General features: G+C 42.5%; 1 protein-coding gene across 2 annotated transcripts in view; it reads left to right on the top strand.

Annotated features, from left to right (window-relative positions):
* Positions 1-9,993: 9,993 nt before the first annotated feature.
* Positions 9,994-24,060, top strand: part of LOC121879305 (Y+L amino acid transporter 2-like) — a 71,690-nt gene continuing 57,623 nt past the window's right edge. For both annotated transcript variants that reach the window (XM_042385920.1, XM_042385913.1), the window contains exon 1: positions 9,994-10,140. The gene's annotated coding sequence lies outside the window, so the exon portion shown is untranslated. The remainder of the gene's footprint in view (positions 10,141-24,060) is intronic.

The raw sequence follows: 24,060 nt of genomic DNA on the forward strand, positions 1-24,060 counted from the left end.
TTTGCCGATGACGCCAATGAGCTGAAGTTCTCGGGCCATTGCCAGAAGAAGGTAAATCAGGCAAATAAATTATTGGGTCTTATAAGAAGGTCGTTCAGATATCTAGACGGTCCGTCCCTCGTAACGATTTTCAAGGGTGAAGTGCTTCCCCATCTGGAGTACTGTCACCCCGTCTGGTCCCCGAGATATGCTAGGGACTGTCAGTTGGTTGAAAATGTTCAAAGGAGGGCCACCAAACTGGTGCCTGCACTTCGGCATCTCAGCTACCCTGAGAGATTGGAGCGCCTGAACTTGCCTAGCTTATACTACAGACGGGCAAGGGGGGACCTAGTTGAGGTGTATAAGCATCTCAGGGGGCACTACTCAGTTGAGTGTCCTTACTTGGAGCTGGCGGACGCTCGCCCCACAAGGGGTCACAGCTCAAGATTGGTCCAGAAAACTGTGAGGGCAAACTTTTTCGGAGTGAGGGTTGTAAACTCTTGGAACAATCTACCAGAGAGTGTTGTGACGGCACCGAGTGTGAGCTCTTTCAAGAGAAGACTTGACCAACACTGGAGCGGGTTCAGGTACATTCAGGAGCTGGTGCATGCCCGGTATCTGCCAACAGTGCGTGACAGAGACGTGACCAATCGCCCGGGTGGCTAGCGAGCCGATCTTTTGGTGAAGAGGATAAATGAAAAGGAAAAGTAATGAGAGACGTGACCGATCGCCCAAGCGGCTAACAAGCCGATCAGTGGCGAAGAGGATAAAAGAAAAGAAAAGAAAAGATATGTGACTACTGCGGTGGATGACGGATATGGATGATACAGGCCTGACCAATGCAAAGTTTAGGAAGATGCTAACTGCCGTAAAGCATGAAGACTGTTGTTGGTATTGCCCTGACTGCGTAGTCAAGGTGAAAGAGGCGATTGCAAGATATAAGGGAACGAGTTCAATAGGGACGAAAATAGATGAAGCTGGAGCCCTGTTGGTTGCCAAACTAGAGCAAGTTGGGAAAGAGATCCTTGCTAAGACTGAGGAAGTAGCCGATAGAATGGAGGTGGTTGCTTAGAGGAGTTATGCTGAGGCATTAGCAGGGCCACGAGGGGTGGCGGAGAGTAATGCAGGATCAGAACAGGTTCTACAGCAGCTAGGGACTCTGAAGAAGTGTGTCGAAGAAATGAATATTAACGGACCTATTGTTAGGGGAGAGAGGAACAACGGGGACGTTTCCAGCGCAGGAACAATGTAATAGTTTTTGTAGTCTCCGAGAGCCAGGAAGAGGGAACTGAAAGTAAGGTAACACACGATAAGATGCTGTTTAAGAATATTTGCGCAGAGGTTCTGAAGATGCCATCAACTCCACAGGTTGTGAGGAGGCTGGGACAAAAGCAGGGGGATAAGACTCGCCCCCTCAGGATTACACTAGTGAGCAAGGAGGAGAAATGGGGGGTTATTCGGCAAGCAAAAAACTTAGCAAGAAGCGAGGAATCTCGGGGTGTATTCATTCACCCAGATCACACGGTAATGCAGAGGGAACAGCACAAGAAGCTCCTGCAGGACTTGAAGCAGAAGAGGGAGGAGGAACGGGGACGGGTGTACATGGGTTATATTCAGGGGGAGGGTAGTGGAAGCAAGTGTGCCGAAACAGGGCCAGGGGACAGCAGTGCACCCTCCACCCGCTCTTCCCCCCACCCGAGAGGTGGCACCAGCTCTGCCGACCAGACAGGAGGAGGCGAGCGCCGTGTACACAATGACATTTCTATCCACACCCTGCAAAATACAGTGTACTTAGCAAATGCTGCAGCTTCTGAGAATTGGGGGGGGGGGCTACTACTAAGAGCAGAGACGTTACCAAGAACAAATTCTGGCTTGAATGTCATGTACACTAAAACTGACATGTTTCTTGATAAGAGAGAGGAGTTTGAAACACTACTGAAAGTACAACCAACCAGATATTGTGGGAGTTGTCGAACTGTTGAACAAGAACAGGAGAATCGACCCAGAGGAATGTGAGTTCAGTATTGCTGGATATGACTCATTTACGAACCTTTCTCAAGAAACTTGCAAGAGGTGTGTGGTTATCTATGCTAGGCAAGACCTTAGAGCCAGCCAGGCGAGGGTACAGGGAGAGGATGTTTTTGAAGAGACCAAGTGGTGTATAATTAAATTAAAAGGAGGGGACTTACTTATCGTCAGGTGTATCTACAGATCCCCAAACTGTGGCCCACTAAATCAAAGGAACTTAAGAGCCTTAATAGATAAAGCGGCAATCCTCAACCATAACCACCTCCTTATCATGGGGGACTTTAACTATGGCGACATCGACTGGAGAAACGACTTCACCCCAAATGACTTGAATAACCCTGCTACTCTTTTTGTAGAAACTCTGAGAGATAATTTTCTGTTCCAACATGTTAGAGACCCGACACATTACAGAGGGGAGCAAACACCCAAGCCACTTGACCTCACCATAACAAATGAGGATGGTATGGTGGCCAAACTGGAACACCTTGCCCCAGTTGGCACCAGTCACCATATAGTGTTGTCATTCAGATTTAACTGTTACCTAGTTCAAGATAAGGCCAGGCCAAGGTGCAAATATTACAAGGGAAATTACAATGAGGGAAGAGATGAGAGGTATCAACTGGCCTGACTTATTAAGGTACAAGAACGCAGACACTACGCTGAATATCATAACTAGTAAAGTGATCCATTTAGTCGATAAATATATACTCAAGACCAAACCCAGTGCCTCTAGGAATACGAGGGGATCCCTACACATGAACCATGCGGAGGTCGACAAAGTTAAGAAGAAAACCCAGAAATTCAAGACGTGGGTTGGGTCAAATGATGAGCAGGACAGGAGGGTGTATGCAAGAGCCAGAAACCAAGCAAAGATAGAGCGTAGAAGGGCTGAAAAGGAGTTCCAGAGGCTGGTTGCAAGCGAGGTCAAGTCAAACCCAAAGGCGTTTTACCGCAATGCAAAGTTGAAATTAAAAACGCGAGTAGGAGTATCAGACCTGAGGCTTGAAGATGGTAGTTACGCAGATTCTGGCCAGGATAAAGCTAAGGCATTGAACAGCTTCTTTTCCTCGGTGTTCACAAGAGAGGATGCGATTAACCTCCTGCGTTTAAGGACAGATGGCTCGACACAGCACTGACCCACATTGTTTTCACAGAAGAGGGTATTAAAAATAAACTGTCAAAGCTAAAGGTACATACGAGTTCCGGCCCTGACAAGGTGCATCCCAGAGTGCTAAGAGAGTTGTGCAACGAGTTTGCCGAGTCCCTGAAGATCCTGTTTTGTAAATGCCTGGATGAACAAAAGGCCCCCAGTGAATGGAAAGTGGCTTATGTGAGTCGTATCTTCAAGAAGGGCGATCGTCACTCCACGAACAACTATAGACGGGTGAGCCTGACCAGCATAATATGTAAAGTACTTGAGAGTATTATCAGAGATGCCGCAATGGAACATCTATTACGAAACAACCTTGTCAAGGATTGTCAACACGGTTTTATGCCGGGGCGCTCCTGCTTAACACAATTGCTCAAGGTATTGGATATTTGGACCCATATTCTGGAACGGGGTGGTAATATCGGCAATATTTACCTAGATTTTGCCAAGGCTTTCGACAGTATACCCGACGAAAGGCTGAAAATCAAACTGGAAGGGTACGGAATTCGGGGAAATGTCCTAGCATGGATAGAAGACTTTCTACATGACCGCACGCAAGGGGTGGTGATTAATGGTACTAAATCATCATCCGTCCCTGTCACAAACGGGGTACCACAGGGCAGTGTATTGGGTCCGCTGTTGTTTTTTTGTTTCATAAATGACATGCCTGACGTTGTACACTCCTCCACACAAATGTTTGCCGATGACGCCAAGTTATTTCGGGAAATCAAGAACCAAGCGGACTGTGAAGAGCTGCAGAAGGACCTCTGTGAGCTCCAAGAATGGTCGAAGAAATGGCTGCTGAGATTCAATGTCACGAAGTGTAAGAGGATGCACCTGGGGCGTACCAATGGTATGCAGGCGTATCATATGTCCCAACGGGATGAAGAAACTGCACTAATTTGAGACTGAATGTGAGAAAGACCTAGATGTGTATGTTGACAATGAGCTGAAGTTCTCGGGCCATTGCGAGAAGAAGGTAAATCAGGCAAACAAATTATTGGGTCTTATAAGAAGGTCGTTCAGATATCTTCAAGAGTGCTTCCCCATTTGTAGTACTGTCATCCCGTCTGGTCCCCGAGATATGCTAGGGACTGTCAGTTGCTTGAAAATGGTCAAAGGAGGGCCACCAGACTGGTGCCTGCACTTCGTCACCTCCGCTTCCTTTTGTATTTATGCATCTTATCCACATAGTCGTCCCTTATCTTTCCCTTGAATCTCTCGGCTAACGCATGTATTGGTTCATACATATCAATCTGATGTTGTTCTCCTTGAACTTTCAAGTTCCTCAAGCAATTCTCCAGTTCGTCCGAGAACACGACGAGAAGCTTCTTTAATTCCAAAGCATCAGGTATCTGCGCCATCCCAACGTGTCGCTGGAAAGCTCGCTTGAACTCCTAGTATTCACTATAAGTTCTTTCGCTGAACTTCGGCGTCGGCCTTTGGGAGAACCTCATATTATCTAACATTTCTCTCACCCACCCCTCGGACCTCGGCGGGTCGTCCTTTTGGTCCTTCATCGACGTTAGTGGTTTCGGTGAGCAAGCTTGACGCTCGGAAGTACTTTCCCGCTCCTCCTAGTGAGATGTTCCCGGTTCCAAGGTTAAGGTGAGTGCTGGGAGTCTTCCTCGAGTATGAAGCGTTTCTTCGTCAGCTTCTGAGGAAGGTTGTGTCTCCGGTAGCGACAACACCTTTCCGCGATCTTCTGTGCTGCCCTTACTACGTAGTCGGTTCATACCTTCGGCGACGTTCTGCATCATCGCTGTCAGGTGAGCGAACATCTGCTGCATCTGTTGGTGTTGCTCACATAATTGTCCTTCAATCCCTTCGTTTGGTGGTTCCCTTCTCTTCTCGGGAGACAGGTTTATCTCACGCTGCCTTGGCAACGTGGGTCAGACGTCGGTTTCTATGTCAAGAGTGTTGTAGTGGATTCCTCCCCTACAAACGCTGTTTGTCACTGAGTAGCCGACCCCGCGAATTCTCCAGTGTATGCCTCGTGGTCTAGGTCAACCAGCGCCGCCTTACATGACGGAGGTCAACTATTAAGCCACGCCTACCTCCGCAATATAAGACCTGACCTCGTGGTGACCTACCTCTCTTTTTACCTACAGCCAGTCCTCAAGCAACACCTCCTCCTCCTCCTCCTGCCTGGCGGCCCTCGCTCCCGCCAGCGACCATGGCGACCCACAAGCTGGTCCTCCTCTTACAGGCAGTGACCATCTGCCAATTATACTAACACTGTCAACAAGCCCCATACAGATACCAATAAAAAGGAGACTGAAAATGAGTAAAACAGACTGGGACAGCTTCAAAGAAGACTTAAGTAATCACCACTCGATTAACCTACAAGGGAAAACAACAGAAGATATAGACTCAGAAATGGACAGACTGCACTCAGCAATAAAAACATCTATAACCAAACACACTCCTACTTCACACTTTAGAACATTACCCAACAACAGACTACCAGAAGAAGTTAAATTAATCCAGACCTATTACAATGAAGAATGAGGAAAAGAGATTTTTATAGAATGAGAAGAAGAAATAAAGACAACACATAGAATCACCCCAAGGCAATATATAGACTATAACTTATTACCTAATAATCAAATAATAACCATGGGAGAAATGATGCACTGTCTGAGGAAATTTAAGGAAAAAGCCCTGGGCTCACAGGTATTACAAGATGATGGGGCACAACAAGCAAAAACACCATACATTAAAGACCAAATGGAACAAATTGCACGAGGAAAATGAACAAGAGTCAGCATTCAAAAGGGAATGGGTAAAGTTTTAAAATATCAGATAGAGGAAAATAGAGGAATTTTGATAGTGAACACGAAGAAAGGATAGAAGAAGAAATAGGAAGACAAATACATAGAATCACCCAAAACCAATATATAGACTATAACTTGTACCTAATAATCAAATAATAACCATGGGAGAAATGATGCACTGTCTGAAATTTAAGAGAAAAAAGCCCCTGGGCTCACAGGTATTACACGAAATATGATCATGAATCTACCTGAAAACATTTTAAATACACTATTAAACATTTATAACGCATGTAATAACTGGTTGCTTTCAGACAAACTAAAATATGTCTTTAAAATGATATTTATTCCTAAAGAGGGTAAGGACAATAAGAAATATTAAACTACAGGCCAACTATACTATTAGAAATTACCGGGAAACTATTGGAAAAATATTAAATTCAAGACTTATAGCCTTTTAACACAGCAGGAGAAAACTAACAACAGACAACATGGATTTATACTTAATAGAAATACCTAACTGCAATAGCTATAATAACGGAAATAATTGCAATAGAAAAAGCAAGGGTAACCAGATCAATATAATTTTGAGGATGTTTCTAAGGCTTTTGATAAGGATTTAGCATTTAGGCTTGAAGCCGCAAATATTAAAACTGGGACTTAACGAATACTTGCTAAGAATATTGTGTAACTATTTAGATGATAGGAGAGCACAAATTCAAATTGGAAACTTTTAGGAACTATGTTTAATCTTGAGAGTGGAGTGCCTCAGGAGGATGCCTTTCTCAACACTATATACAATTTATACTTCAGACACACCTCAACCTACCCCCTTTAGTGAATATGTAAATATGTTTGCTGATGATATTACTCAAATAGTATCATACCCAGGAAAATCAACTCAATTTATGGCACTCTACACGGTAGGCGATAAAAAACATAAATGATTTTGAGAAAAAATGGAAAATCAGGACAAATAAAAACAAATTCAAGATAATACCAATAGCCAAGATCAAAACAAGTCCAGTAATAGTCGACCAGGAACTATACCCATACGACACTGAAGGCAGGATGCTTGGATTAAAACTAACAAAAAGAGGATATATAACATACTTAAAAGATAAAGAACGACAGGCAAGAATAAGATTATCAAAAATAAAACGCTTTAAGAACCTTAGCATTAATAACAAAAGAAAGATTTATATTGCCCTTGTTAAATCAATTATGGACTACCCACCCATCCCATTGAACACCCTTAGTAAAACGAGCATTAAAAGGTTACAAACAGTACAAAATATAGCCCTCAGATTTATATATAACATAAAATATACAGACCACATCAATAATGAACAGCTACACAAGAGAGCAAATCTCTTAGCAATCAATGTAGATATACACAACAAAGCTGTAAATATTTGGAAAAAAGTGACTGAACTTAACACAGAAACATATCAAAACTGGATAAATAATATAGACAACGAAGAATTCCAAGAACACAGTTGGTTTAAATCAGCCAGGAAGAAAGTAATTGAACCATCTCCTGCCCCAATATACATATAAAACATTAATAGAGAGAATAAAAGATGAGAGTGACCTACCAGCTCCACAAGAACCTGGCAGGCCTCTCCATACAGTGTACCTTTAGACTAACATAACTAACATTTATTTAACATTTAACATTTAACATTGAACTAACATCTTAGTAAAAAAAAAAAAGTGACTACCCTCCCAGCTACACAAGGACCTGGGCGGGCTCACTAACTCCAAAAAAAAAAAAGTATATATATATATATATATATTAATAATATTAATAATAATAATGTGATTACCCTCCCAGCTATATCAGCCAGGAAGAAGTAATTGAACCACCTCCTGCCTCAACATACACATTTCTACATAAAACATTACTAGAGGAATAAAGATGAGAGTGACCAACCAGCTCCACTAAGAACCTGGCAGGCCTCTCCATACAGTGTACCTTTAGACTAACACAACTAACACTTAACTAACACCTCAAAAAAAAAATGTGACTACCCTCCCAGTTACACAAGGACCTGGGCGGGCTCACTAACTCCAACAATAACAAAAATAATAATAATAAGCAGCATTATATAAATAAACCAATATTAATACAAAGGTCTGACGACCCAAGGGAGCAGAACAAAGACAAAACACCAATAAGAAAGATGAAGCGATCTGGTTGAGCCCAGATTCTTTCTACTCCTACTGTATTTCAGTTTCACCACTTTTTCTTCAATTCCTAATAATCTTCTTTCACCTCTTAACTAATGACTTCGTATCGTATCGACCTACCTCTCTTTTTACCTACAGCCAGTCCTCAAGCAACACCTCCTCCTCCTCCTCCTGCCTGGCGGCCCTCGCTCCCGCCAGCGACCATGGCGACCCACAAGCTGGTCCTCCTCTGAGCACCCTCACCAACCAGCTCTCTCTACATCACGCTTGTAACCACGCTGCCACTTCCCATCACCAAGCTGCACTGTACATCCAATACAATATGTATACCGAGAGCACATTGTGAGTTTCCTTTCTCCATCCCATCCTGAGAGTGAACCCAACAACCCGTACCCGACAGTGTCTCCCTGCTCCACGCCGGACATGCTCCTCCCTTCTTCCATGTCCATGACTGCCAGAACAGCGAGCATGATCTGTCTTGCTCGATAAATGTATGCAGTAATGCTTAGTAACAGCTACTACTTATGGTGACGCCCCACAATCACTGAACTCACACAAGTGGAGGTGATGTCACACAAACGCGTGCCATACGCACGAGTGATGTCACACTAACAGACAACAGACCCCCTATCATTAAACTCACACAGGTGGAGGTGATGTCACACTGACGCGTGCCATACGCACGAGTGATATCACTTAAACGCGTGCCATACGCACGAGTGATGTCACACAAACGCGTACCATACGCACGAGTGATGTCCCTCAAACGCGTGCCATACGCACGAGTGATGTCACACAACGTGTGCTATACGCACGAGTGATGTCACTCAAACACGTGCCATGAGCACGAGTGATGTCACACTAACACGACAGTGTTAGTGTGACATCACTCGTGCGTATGGTGGAGGTGATGTCACACTGACGCGTGCTATACTCACGAGTGATGTCCCTCAAACGCATGCCATACGCACGAGTGATGTCACACAACGTGTGCTATACGCACGAGTGATGTCCCTCAAACGCGTGCCATACGCACGAGTGCTGTCACTCAAACGCGTGCCATACGCACGAGCGATGTCACTCAAAGGCGCGCCATACGCAAGAGTGATATCACAATTACACAACAGAGATCACACAGGTGGAGGTGATGTCACACTGGCGCGTGCCATACGCACGAGTGATGTCACTCAAACGCACGCCATACGCACGAGCGATGTCACACTGACACGACAACTGAGATCACACACCACTGTAGGGGTTCATTACACAACTGCTGAGTTCATGCAGTTGATATCACAAACACTACCGCGCCCTTATTTACACGACGTTACTTAACTGCCACACTTCTATTATCTAACAGAAAGGGTAAGTCACTCGTTCTTATTTCTTATTTATATTATAATATATCACCCGTTATAGTAAGTTCATTTACTTCACCCTCGATGTTTTAGGGTTCTACGTTTTGCGGTCGTGATCGCCTACGCTGCAGCACATTACATATACACAAGTCTTCTTTCACTGCTGTGCATATCCTCGCCTGAACGCACGTACGCATACACGCACTTCCCGCTTGGTGTTAGAGATAATGTTGGGCAAACATTTCATTTCCACCCACACTTCATTTAAAACTGCTTAAAGTTTAAAGTCTCTCATTTGGCGAAATTGTTAACTGCATCTTGAGTATACACTGCAAATAAGATAAACATACTTTGACGAGTGCAAATAGTTTGATAAATTTAATGCATACTGAAATACTTTACAATACTTGCTATTAGAAATGAAACTAAATGATATAAGTACGTCATTTAAATTATGTAATTTTTAAGGGCGCAAGTTTTTCTCAGTTGCCGTACTTGGCATCTGTACTAGACCCGTAGATGTGTGTGGCTGGCAGTCAAGCTGGCGTAGCAGACGACAGCGGGAGGTGGTGGTGTCTGCTCACGGTTTCTCGGTTCCTTCACAGTAAACATCTCTTGTGTTCATTCTTTATTCACCGTGAACACTGCATCTTTAAAGGTAGGTGAAAATTGATAATTGTGTGTCATTTTTTTAACTGTATGTGTCATTACTGAGTTAGTCAGCGATAATCGATATGATTCAGCCGCGTGGCTGACAAGACCACGTGCAATTTATACAAGCGTGCCTTAAAGTTAGCATAGACGCCGGGTTGTAAGGTTATCCAGCATATGTTCACGTAAGTAGGACCAAACGAATCGACTTTAAGCGTTTTGCTCTAAAGTGCTTTGCTAGTGTGTGATTGGTACTGTAAGAAGGGCGGGAACCTTTATTTCTGGCACATCGCCTGTGGTGCACACATACATACACTCAATGCACCTGAGACCCAACCCTGCGAAGTGTTGACGCGCGGGCTGTTATCCTACACACTTCCTGTCGTACTAAACACAAGTACCTTTCAAATGCACTCACTAAAAATCACAAGCAGCACACGGTTAGTGTGAGCTTAAAGTGTTTAACAAGTGTCTTATGTGCGTTATTTGTGTGCATGCAATTATGCATACACACAAATAACGGGTAGAAACAATTGAGACCCTGTAATTGTGTGTAAATGCGGCAGAAAGTCAGATCAGCAACCTGGGACATGGTCACAATTTTTGTGGTGCCAAATGGCAGCAGGGTCTACCAATAGACAACGCAATTATACTTCCAATATCTTCCCAGGCGGCAGTACCTCACTGTTTGATAGCTGCCTACTACCTATACTACCTACTGTGCTGTTGAAGCCGCTTGATCAGTGACGAAGAGGATAAAATATAATACAAACTATAGGGTCCTTTTTCCGTTATGACCGTAAGTTGGTTGGAAACGTAGGACGTCGATGAAATCCCTTCACACCCAATCTTTATAACATTAATATGAGGTGGAACTTAATTTCGGCTATGTGTATGTAGTGAGGTGATCAGGTCCTTGATATCCTTGTGTACTGGAAATTATACCTGTTTCGCTACAGTAAGGTAAATGCAGTAGTAAAAAGTGGGGAATATTGTTGGAGACCTGCTTGCATATTACCAATGTCTGCAAGATAGGTGAAGGAGTCATTTTACCTCAGATCTTTTCTTACACTGCGTTTGTGAATTGAAGAGCTCCTGCATATTTATAATTAGTACTAAATGGTGACTGAAAATTCCCACCGCCATCTCATCCGGGGAGAAGTCTCTAAAGACATTGGACAGAAACCAAAGATATCAAACGTTAGAAAATGTATTGTTATTATTATTATTATTTTTATTATTTATTTTTTTAAGATAAAAAAAAACACCGTTGAGGGATGTAGTATAATGTTGAACAAGTTTGTACTGAATCTAAATCTTTAGAAGGGTCAATTTCCAGGAAACTTTTTGGTACTGTAGTAGCAGGAAAGGGCCCGGTCACAAACTATCCTGTGGAACCATTAGTTATTTTTTATTACCGTATGACTGTTGGTCATTGTTTAACTTTTGAGGAATTTTTATATTTTCTGTTAATTGTGCTATAAAAATAGCTGCATTTTTTATATCACCAACTGATTTTAGATTGTTTAAAGAATTAAGATATCACAGTTGAGTGCTTATTTTATTCATTTAATTAAGTCTGTGGTGTATTGTGTTGCTATTTTTCATGTAATAAGTTCAGTTTGTGATGTTCAGTACAAGACAGTGACATAGTTAGTTTTTTATTGATATCCAAAATAACCACAGCCCCTCATTCTAGTTTTGACTTGTGATTGGTTGAACCCAGACGTCGATTATCTCATGAGCTCATTAAAAAATGATCACCCATTTGTCTCTCAAGTACCACACCGAGATAGAAAACTCCGCACTTAACCGTATTATAGTATAATCAGAGATATCGTGTACGTAACCCAAACTGCCAGTAAGCTCGTAAGTGGTGAAATGACAAATTAAGATTAAAAATTAAAGAGTCCGGCACAATACTGTGAACTCGCAGGCAGACAAGAAGGGCAAGCCACTCCACCATCGTACATTATTATAGACGTTGACAAATCCATAAATATTGCGCCTAGAAACAAAGAAGACTGTCGTTCTTCGATCTTTAACTCGAAGGGCAAAATATATCGAGTACTGAAACTCCTTCATCTGGCCCCACATTAAATGTGCTATGGTTCAGACGCCCCTGAAGATTACAGGGTGTCCAGAAAACTGTAAGGGCAAATTTTTTAGGAGTGAGAGTTGTGAACTCTTGGAATAACCTGTTGTGACGGCACCGAGTGTGAGCTGTTTCAAGACCAGACTTGACCAACACTGGAGCAGGTATAGAACTTTAGATACATTCAGGAACTAGTGCATGCCAAGTACTTGCCAACAGTGCGTAACAGAGACGTGACCGACCGCCCAAGCGGCTAACGAGCCGATCAATGGCGAAAAGGATAAAAGTAAAAGTAAAGAAAAAATTATGACCGCGCGACTGATGGGGAGGCTCATGGGTGGGTCCTTGACGCTGTGGGTTTTAGGAGGGAAGGGAGGGTTAGAAAAGGGTGAGTGCATCTCTAGTCTACTCTCCTACGTGACTATTAACTGTCTCATATCCTCAGTCTGGCTCCGTTTGAGAGGGCCCCCATGCCACATTTACCACTATTTATTGTGAACAATCCTCACCAGTAGTCTGTATGTATGAAATGTTGTGAATTTTACTGTTTATGATTTTTTTTACGGGGTTAGCCCACCAGGGAACAGGTCAACGACACACATCGGGGCCTGGGGGCGAAAATATAATAATAAGATAATAAGAATAAGAATACAAAAAATATAAACTATAATATATAAAAATACAATTTAATAATAATAATAATAATAATAATAATAACAATAATAACAATAATAACAACAACAACAAAGGAACCCCCCCCCCCCCCCAAAAAAAAAACAAAGATCTACATCGAGAAACGATATGTTTGATCTAGATGTATGAGAGTTATTTTGTGGGTCCCTTATTTTTGACCTGACCTGACTAGTCACGTCACCCCTCTTCTCTTAAGCTCCTCTACGTGTGTGTTGGTGTGGGGATTAGTGGATGACATCATTATGACCTGACCTCATGTTTTTAAGGTCACCCTGTATATTTAAGCCTCTCTCTGTCCATGTAATCCAGTTGCCTTTGAAGATGTCTTGAATAAAGACGAAAGCTAAGGTGCTCCGTTGTTTCCCTTTTCCCGTATGATTTGATCAAGATTTATCTTATCCACGTTTTCATTGTGGATTTACATGATATATATATATATATATATATATATATATATATATATATATATATATATATATATATATATATATATATATATATATATATATATTTCATTAACCCAATAAAGCATGAGGACTTCTACATATAATCAACACCTCACCCCGCCAGTATTTGAACCCACGATCTTATGACTGTGACTGGGGAACGTTACCTCTGGGCCACCAGGACACAAAAAGCAGTCCTAGACTCTGTTATATTTCACACAAAGCCTGTTCAACGAGCTTATGGCGCCGTGAACCATTAATGGGGACTACCCGTGCCGCTTAGGTGATCAGAGTAACGTTTTACCAAATCTGGCTTCGAAACATGAGGATCCATATACAGTATATTTCGTTAGCTCTCTGGTGGCCCAGAGGAAACGTTCCCCGGTCAGTCATAGTATCGTGGGTTCGAATCCTGGCGGGGGTGAGGTGATTATATATACATATAGTATGTTTTTGATAAATATAAGAAAGACAGATGTTTACTTGGGAGGAACTGAATTAATCGACAGCATGCGTTGTGGGTAAACGATGTGTGTTTTGTATGTGTTTCTTGGCCCTCACTTTTAGTGACAGTTTCCATTTGAGTTTTATTCTACAGACTACAACAAAATATTACCCGGTAAAATATTCACAATCCATAATCTGTTATCTGGTTTTCATCGTTCTGATTCAAAAACTAAGTACATTCAGTTGTATGGCAGTATAGTGCTGGTGCGTTGGATTCCATGACGGTGCCGGCGGGTGTTGCATCAGCTCAACATCCACCACACGCGCACTCAAGGCTGGACGCAATCCTTCCACCGGCAATGTTTTGAGCGTATTGCATCATCCTCAGTGACCCATGTTTATGCAAATGTTCTTCAATATAGAATGTTGGATATTAAATATCAGGTAATGCTAGCATGACTGACAGTCATTATAAAATCATAAATTGGATTTTGCCACGGGCAGGAACTAGTTTATTGTGCACCCCATTCATCCTGTTAGCAGTTGGCGAAAAGGATTACAGAACAAAGGTCACAGGTTTTGAAACTTTGACACCCAGTGGTCGATATATTGTGGGGTTGAATGTAAGGCCACGCATCCATTTGTCCGTGATCCGTGGTGCGTGTCTGCGTTCGCATCCGTGAGGTAAACGTGAAAACTACGTTTGTGAGGTGTGCTTTTTTCCCAGAAAGTCACAGCATGGCAATATATCCCGACGTCTGCGTCAAGAACTAGAAGAGTATGGCCACTTCCTTCTGATGGCCGGTATTATCCTTCACAGAGGCCATCACAATGCTAAAAAAAAGAAAACATAGGTGGTGGGTCCATCAAAAGCGTAGTGAGCATACTACCACTTAGTGAAGGAATTGGAACTGGATGAGGAACAGTTTCAACATTACTTCAGACTGACTAGAGAGCAGTTAGCAAGTACTTTACCTGGTGGAAGAATCGGTGGTGAAAGTTTGCAAGACAAGGGAGGCAATATGCCCGAGGCAATGGCTAGCCATTTGCTTGAGGTATGTATGCACACACTGACTGTTACAAATATAAGAAAACAATGATATCTTATGACGTCACAATTAGATCCGTCTCCTGCACGTGGGATGACTTGATTTAATTTATCTTTGGGGTAGCTGTTACATATTTAGCTCACGTGCAAGCAGGTCCTGTCTACCTAACGAGCTGTATGACTCGGTGTTGGAAATAATCCGAGAAGATCGGACAATTCGGCAGTTGCACTAACTAACCATTGCCCCGAAACATGTTCCACAAGTCGTTTAAAATCCAGGTCCCAATTACTGCTGGGTATACACAGAGGCAAATGGCGGAACGAAACTTCACACACACACATACTGATTTATATACCAATTATGAGAGAAAACATAATACACATTCGCGAGTTCAATCACAGAGAGATTTTGCCCGCTCACGTTCATTCATAATCAGCACGTCGTTACTTCTCCTGGGTGCGTCAGCAAGGACAAGTTAACAGGGAGGTGCGCATGCGTGTTGTATACTGATGGAAGGTTATTTTCCAATAGCTTAAATTGGAGCAGTGACATGCACCGACTTCTCTGAACTTTCTGTGTTTGTGTCAACATGAAACGCGAGATTGTGAGACCGTAATGCGTCCAGCTTCGTTGGAATGATATGGGTCCGGTTGTCAACACAAATCTTTTAAACACGCAAAGATCTTTGTTTTCAATTAATTGTTGATGTATTTTTTTAGAAATGTTGAACATGTGTTCGCTTATTTAAGATTTCGGACGGGTTTGCAGTTTACGGGCCCCAAGACCTTATGTGACCTTACTAGTGAGTCACGGTCACGTTTTGGCGTATAAGTACAACTGCACCAGAACAACATAATATAAATTATAAATTAATTAAATTAAATTAATAACGGGTGTGATACTGCACAGTTTAACATACATTTTGACGGTACCACCATCACTCCATCATACAGCACTGGGATTTTATCTTACTGTGTTATGCCTTTGGCGAAAACCTCTTCAATGAAGCATGGGTTCATGTTCAGAACCAGGCCTTACTTTACTGATGAACTGATAGCAATCACAATGCCGTATGCGCTCCCAGGTGGATAACTGTTGTCATGTTTGGGCTAGGTGTTTATTACTTAATTTTCATGATTCAAGACAAAAAATAAAACAGTAAAGCAATCAAAGTTAATAATCTTATCTAACAGCTTCCGACATTGCACAATGCACATAACAGTAAACCCAATAGTGTCATCACTTTGCACGAATCATAGGCCTACGAGAGCAGTTGAAGGGTTCATGACCTTGTTATCAGTATTTTATCTTGCAAAATCTCTGCCTATACCAAAATTACTTTATACCCTTGGACCGGCGCTCATTGGAATCTGTGTCATAGAATGTGTGTCGTCTAGTGTATGACTTGATTCTAGGAAATGAAAATATTGTGTTTCAGATATTTCTAATGTTGGGTAGGGTAGGGTACGCATCAGTCAGTAAATATGACAACACTTATCTAGTCACTTATGACAACATCTAGTCAAATATGACAACACTTATCTAGTTCCCAAGCGCTTTCGTGTAATTCACATCTTCAGGGTGATTATCAGCATATACCTGGATCACGCGCACCTACAGTGATTTACTTGCATATATATATATATATATATATATATATATATATATATATATATATATATATATATATATATATATATATATATATATGCATATATATATATATATATATATATATATATATATATATATATATATATATATATATATATATATATATATATATATATATATATATATATATATGTGTGTGTGTGTGTGTGTGTGTCTTAAGACAAACCTGAAAAAGTGCCAAATCGACCCTTTCACCTGGGAGACGATTACTCCACACCGTAACGTTTGGAGGAGCACCACACGAGAAGGTGTCAATACCTTCGAGTTAGCCCGATTGTATACAGAGGCAGACAAGCGCAAACGCCGGAAAGACGCTGCTGCCGGCCCTCCTGCACTAGATGTAGCCCCCCACATGTGCAACATCTGTGGATGACCCTGCCGGTTCCATATCGGCCTTTCTAGTCACTTCAGAGCTCGACAACGAAGGTGACATCCTTAATAACTCATATCATTTTATTATAACTAGATGATCGTCATAATCGATTCCAAGTGACAGCAAAGTAGTAGTAGTAGTAGTGTGTGTGTGTGTGTGTGTGTGTGTGTGTGTGTGTGTGTGTGTGTGTGTGTGTGTGTGTGTGTGTGTGTGTTACGGTAAATAGGGGTAATCACCGATTAATCTTTAAAAACCAACTGGCGTTTTTGTGAAATACGGGTAACTTTTTATTTTATTGCTACAACTTTACTGATTTACTCGTTTGTACTGTACAGCTCTGTAAATGTATTGAATCCCCTTTAGCTTAAGAGAGAGAGAGAGAGAGAGAGAGAGAGAGAGAGAGAGAGAGAGACCTTTAAGGTATCGTAGGACAGCTCAGTGAGAGAAAGCGAGAGAGAGAGAGAGAGAGAGAGAAAGCAGACACCTTAAGCCTTGTGTGTTTACCTCCCTGTGTCAGTCGGCGACAAGTGTGAGCGGACAACAGTATCCCAGGTGATATAAAAGCATCTGGTGGTCGTGAACAATATAGAACATTCTTATCCTCATATAGTCTCGAGGACATCGTTAAGTAATTTCCCAGGAGCCGCCTATTGTTTTCAAGCAGTGGACTAGATACCGGTATTAGTGATAACTGTGTTTGGAGCGGCTTATCGCATCTTTATCAGGGGTGGTAGTCAGGGGTAACAGTAGTGGTGGACGGTGGTGATTGGTTGTGGTGGAGGATGGTGATTGGCTGTGGTGGAGGATGGTGATTGGTCGTAGTGGAGGATGGTGATTGATTGTGGTGGAGGATGGTGAGTGATTGTGGTGGAGGATGGTGATTGGTCGTGGTGGAGGATGGTGATTGATTGTGGTGGAGGATGGTGATTGATTGTGGTGGAGGATGGTGATTGGTTGTGATGGAGGATGGTGGTTGGTTGTGGTGGAGGATGGTGGTGGAGGATGGTGATTGGTTGTGGTGGAGGATGGTGGTTGGTTGTGGTGGAGGATGGTGGTTGGTTGTGGTGGAGGATGGTGGTTGGTTGTGGTGGAGGATGGTGGTTGGTTGTGGTGGAGGATGGTGGTTGGTTGTGGTGGAGGATGGTGGTTGGTTGTGGTGGAGGATGGTGGTTGGTTGTGGTGGAGGATGGTGGTTGGTTGTGGTGGAGGATGGTGGTTGGTGGTGGAGGATGGTGGTTGGTTGTGGTGGAGGATGGTGGTTGGTTGTGGTGGAGGATGGTGGTTGGTTGTGGTGGAGGATGGTGGTTGGTTGTGGTGGAGGATGGTGGTGGAGGATGGTGGTTGGTTGTGGTGGAGGATGGTGGTTGGTTGTGGTGGAGGATGGTGGTTGGTTGTGGTGGAGGATGGTGGTTGGTTGTGGTGGAGGATGGTGGTTGGTTGTGGTGGAGGATGGTGGTTGGTTGTGGTGGAGGATGGTGGTGGAGGATGGTGATTGGTTGTGGTGGAGGATGGTGGTTGGTTGTGGTGGAGGATGGTGGTTGGTTGTGGTGGGGGATGGTGGTTGGTTGTGGTGGAGGATGGTGGTTGGTTGTGGTGGAGGATGGTGGTTGGTTGTGGGAGGATGGTGGTTGGAGGATGGTGGTTGGTTGTGGTGGAGGATGGTGGTTGGTTGTGGTGGAGGATGGTGGTTGGTGGTGGTTGTGGTGGAGGATGGTGGAGGATGGTGGTTGGTGGTTGGTTGTGGTGGAGGATGGTGGTTGGTTGTGGTGGAGGATGGTGGTTGGTTGTGGTGGATGGTGGTGGAGGATGGTGGTTGGTTGTGGTGGAGGATGGTGGTTGGTTGTGGTGGAGGATGGTGGTTGGTTGTGGTGGAGGATGGTGGTTGGTTGTGGTGGAGGATGGTGGTTGGTTGTGGTGGAGGATGGTGGTTGGTTGTGGTGGTGGTTGGTTGTGGTGGAGGATGGTGGTTGGTTGTGGTGGAGGATGGTGGTTGGTTGTGGTGGAGGATGGTGATTGGTTGTGGTGGAGGATGGTGGTTGGTTGTGGTGGAGGATGGTGATTGGTTGTGGTGGAGGATGGTGATTGGTTGTGGTGGAGGATGGTGGTTGGTTGTGGTGGAGGATGGTGATTGGTTGTGGTGGAGGATGGTGGTTGGTTGTGGTGGAGGATGGTGGTTGGTTGTGGTGGAGGATGGTGGTTGGTTGTGGTGGAGGATGGTGGTTGGTTGTGGAGGAGGATGGTGGTTGGTTGTGGTGGAGGATGGTGGTTGGTTGTGGTGGAGGATGGTGGTTGGTTGTGGTGGAGGATGGTGGTTGGTTGTGGTGGAGGATGGTGGTTGGTTGTGTAGGAGAATCGTGAGAGGTTATAATGCAGGGTGATAGGAGGTTGTGGAACTTTTTGTAAGTTCTTATGATTGCAGCACAGACGTAAATACAATGGCTCCAGGAAAACTAGATACAACTTGGCTCTCACGAGAAAAATAAATATATTTATCTAGATAATTTTTTCCTTTCATTGCACTTGTTTTTGCACTTATTTTGTTTCTCACACACACACACACACACACACACACACACACACACACACACACACACACACTACGTCAGTTGGTGATACAGTACCCCGTGAATGATAAAATATACGAGTAGTAATAGCTTTGGCCATGTAAGTGTGCTGGGTGTACTCTCGACCGAACGCAAAAGAGAATCACATAAAAGACAGATATGTAATTTTTGGTTAATTCTTAAATACTGAGAATTTTACTGAATGAAGAAAACCCCAGAAGTTTTTGTTCATAAGGTACAAAAAACCCATATTGACTTATGTGTTATAGCAAAGAAAGTCTTAGTTCTTATTGTATATTAATAAGGTTTTAGAGATTTCACTATCAGTTGTGAAAAAAAGTTAGGTGTAGGGGAAAGATGGGTGGTGGGGTTGGTCGCCCGTGCCCCGCCATCCCCTGAAGACCCACGAGTGTTTACATCACCTTACTAGGGTGACCCCAGTACAGTACCACCGACCAACACTACCACCCTCATAGACCACGACCGACAAGTGAAGGATTATTTTTCTGCGTTAACTCCATGGAACTCCCAGCACATCCTCGCAGTCCACTTAAGAAGTATTAACTGAACAAATATTGAAATGTGTGCATTCAAACTTTTCTTATTAAGTAGAAAAAAGAGACATATATAGAAAGTGAATCGATATGTACAAAAAATTGCATTTTTTGTAAGTTTATGAATACACTTAAGTATATATACATGGAAAAAGGTTTTTTTTTTTTGCCTGTCCCTAATGGTAAACCCGTTAAAGGATATATGATAACCCATAAACCCTTGAAGATAGAAAGGGTAAATTGTCGTTCTCAAAACCCTTACTCTACAAATGGCATAATAATGGTTGCCCCTCGTGTAACTAGGATGGCCGACTTAAGGGCCACCAAGGCGTGAATTTGTTTAAGGTATAGAAACTGTCGCCAACACAACAACCACCCCCTAAGTTAACGAGTTGCAAGACCCAATGTCAAGGAATAGTCCGAGAAGACCGGACAACTCGCCAACTGCACTGGCTGACCATTACCCCCGGAACACGATCCGCAAATCGATTAACATTCAGGTTCCCAATTACTGCCGGGTAGACAGAAGCAAATGGCGAAAATAAACTTGTCCATAGTTTCACCCTGCCTGGGGATCGAACCCGAGTCTGCTCTCTTGCGAGGCGAGGCACCCTTAGGATGTCAAAGGGCATCCCAGCTTTTTCAAGACCTTTATCCAGCAAAAGGTTATGGACTCCTCCATATCTTCAGGTCAAGCTGGAAGAATTTGTTACCTATATGCTAAATAGGTACGACCAAGTTCATGGAATTTCGGTACAACCTGTTCTGTTCGACTGTCTTCCAAAACATACCTTTCGTGCTTTCAAGCTGAGATCTGGAAGAGAAGTTTGGAAAATTACCCTGGAACCCCTATCCAATAGGAAATTGGTAAAAAATTGAATTTTGTTTTTGTTTTTCATTTAAACTTATTGTCTTCAAGATTATTAATCATGTACCATATAATATTCACAATTACTGGATCTCGGGTAAAGCGATTTAATCAATATTTTGTTTCTGCATAATATAACAAAAAACACTTGAAAAATCAGTGTAGGGTGGCAGAGATGGACTGTTATAACGAGACAAGCAATGTCTCAAGTTGCTGGAGAGTTGGGAAAAAGTGTCGACCCCGTAGAGCTATTTAAAAAAAAAGGGGGTAAAAATCTGTTAATTAAATCCCGGTGCAAGCCAACATTTAGTACAAAACTGCAGGGTCAACTACACGCGAGTTCTCTTGTACGAGGAGGGAAATCATGCACTAAATTATGATTATAACCTATGCCAGTCTAATAGACTTGCATACTTATTTACGCAGGTAAAACTGAAATATGTACGCGAAGGGACAAAATATTAAAAACAAAAATATAAGAAAATCTGCTTCGTATGTGGTAAACCACAAATAATTTACATTTGCTTCTCACTTGCAATTTGCACGCATACAAAATGCAGTGAGAAAATATACTGCCTCGTCTGCTACATCGTTGAGGCATTAAAAATAGCATACCTCCTTCTGCACAGAGACCCAAAAGAAACAGCACTAAATTGGAATAAACTGGTGACGGCCACCAGTTCGCTCTGAAATGGAGACTATTCAACACTTGGCTCGTCCCGCATGGTGACCATCCTCTTCTGCCTGGCACCCAATGCAGATGAGGTCGCTAACACCAACACAACATGAATAGCGCTAAGTCATAGGCTCTACGGTGGTGGTCAGAGAGATGAAAAGCATAATAGGAATGAGGAAGTGGGCACTAAGCAAGCAGGCCTCCAAGAGCAACAAGGTTTAAGAAAAGTGGGGAGAGAGGCGGTGGTAGAGGAGCCAGTTGAATGAACGCAAGACACGTTTGGAGACACTGGCACGAAATTTTTCACTGGGAGGCGCAGTGACGGTCAAATAACCCATGAAATTGTATTATATTTATTTTACCCATGTTTGATTAACAAAAGCAAGGTTTAGTAAAACATTTGAATACAAACAGTTGCTTACAATAGCTGTACTGAAAGTCTGGTAAAGCAAAACTAAATCAGGGTTAGGATGTGTGTTGCGTCCACATCCAGAAGTAATCCACGTATCCGGAATCAGCGATTCCGATTAAATTATTTATAATAAAACAGTAAGATTTGTTAAGGTTATGTTCAGAGTGAGTAAGGTTAACTTAGACGTAGATTGCCGTAGGCTAAGTTAGAGTATGTTTGGGGGTAGGTTACGTTTAATTGGGTTAGGAAGGTTAAGTTGGGTTAGAGGCAAGGTTAGAGTTGTATGTTTTATGTTCAACCTCGGGCAAACACATGCGGGCTGGGCAAGAAGGGGTTCCTTATAGGGACAATTTCGTAGCTAAGGATTGAGAGACGAGGATGCACGTGCAGGAAGTGGCGAATTGTGGTGGATTATGATGTGGTGGTTGTTGTGGTTGCAGAGGTGGTGGATGCGGTGATAGTGGTTGTAGCAATGGTGGTAAAAGTTGTGGTGGCGATGATTATGGTATTATTGGTAATGGTTGTTGTTGGTATAGTGATGATGGTATTAGCAATAAGTTTTAATGGTGTTGGTAATTAGTGACTGATGGTGGACAATTATTATTATTATTAGTAGTAGTAGTGTAGTATTAGATAAACGTGAACAATATACGAGCTGGAAATAATGTGAGGGTGACGAGGAAGTGACTTTGACCAGCTTTTAGTTCACGTCAATAACTTAATTATAATTTATAACTATTGAAAAAAATAGAGACTGATAAAATTCGCACGTTTTACTTTTGTATTACAATGATATTAAGTAATTAAGCACAAAGTTTTTCACTGCTATTCCGTATAAACTTGAGTACTTTAGTAGGCGCTGTTTCTGCTAGGGGATTAAAGTGGGATCAATCCCCCCTTCCTGTCACCTCAAAGGGGTGTAACGCCCTCAAACTTGCCAAGTATTTATTTTATTTTACTAAGAGGAATTGTTGAATCTTTTTTTTTATATATATAAGTGTGGCCTCATAATTATTTAATAAGAACTCATATGTTAACTTCGTCATGTATGTCAAACTAGTTAAGAATTACATATTATTAATAGTGGCAATGCTTGTGGAATTTTTGTGCAAGCAAGCGTAGAAATGTATTAGAACACAATGTTATCACCGTGGAGAAAAACCTTCAGTGTGTCTATTACTACACATCCCTCCCTCCTTCCCTCCTGGTCTTCCTCACTACTCGGTACTCAGAAAAAAATGCATTGGACCGGAAAATATGGCATAGGAATAAAAGGCACAACTGTCAAACTGCATTTCCACGACTCACTCCTCTTCATGATCACAATGGCGGCCATTCATCCTGTAATATTTATCATCACTCAATTAAGCTGTTTTTCAGCAACACTATCTTACTATTTCATTAGTATACGAGGATATAGGCGTAAAAAGGTTCTAATACAAAAATGTTGAAAAAAACGTGAAAATTACCACGTTGTAGTGAGAGTTGCAAACCTTCCATCCCTTTCTCAATATTTTTTCTGGCGAAAACCCTGCCTGGTGTGCTTATGAGATGCTTGTAATGGACTCGGCAGGGGATTAGTCAAATAGGCCTGGTCCTACTAGGCCCCAGTATAATCATTAGGATTGGGGCCTTACGTGCGTGCATCACTTGTAATGGACACCAATCCAAATGCATAGGTTAGGTCCTAAAAGGACTGATGCTCATTTGAACGACAGCCAGTCAGCACTTCCGGTAAAGTCACTACAATTAAAAGAACGGTTAATTAGTTTCTAGTATCTTAACCACACAGTATTACAGCTTATACTCTCTATTATATTTAGTCAAAGCTGAACTTAATCGCTCTCTACGTGGTGAGTTATTGCAAGAGCAGCGACAAGCTAGCAAATGCAGTCTGCACAAGAGTTGCAAAAGCAGGTTGCTTACGATGCTACTCGCGCCTTCTTACCACATAGACACTTGGTAATGATTTTTTTTTCTTGAATTGACGCCCTGGTCCATCCATAACTTAATTTTTTTTATTCATATGGTGCAATGGTCAGCATACTCGCCTCGCAAGCAAGTAGACCCGGGTTC

This window comes from Homarus americanus, unplaced genomic scaffold (genome assembly GCF_018991925.1).
Source record: "Homarus americanus isolate GMGI-L3 unplaced genomic scaffold, GMGI_Hamer_2.0 scaffold15169, whole genome shotgun sequence".
Lineage (NCBI taxonomy): Eukaryota > Metazoa > Arthropoda > Malacostraca > Decapoda > Nephropidae > Homarus > Homarus americanus.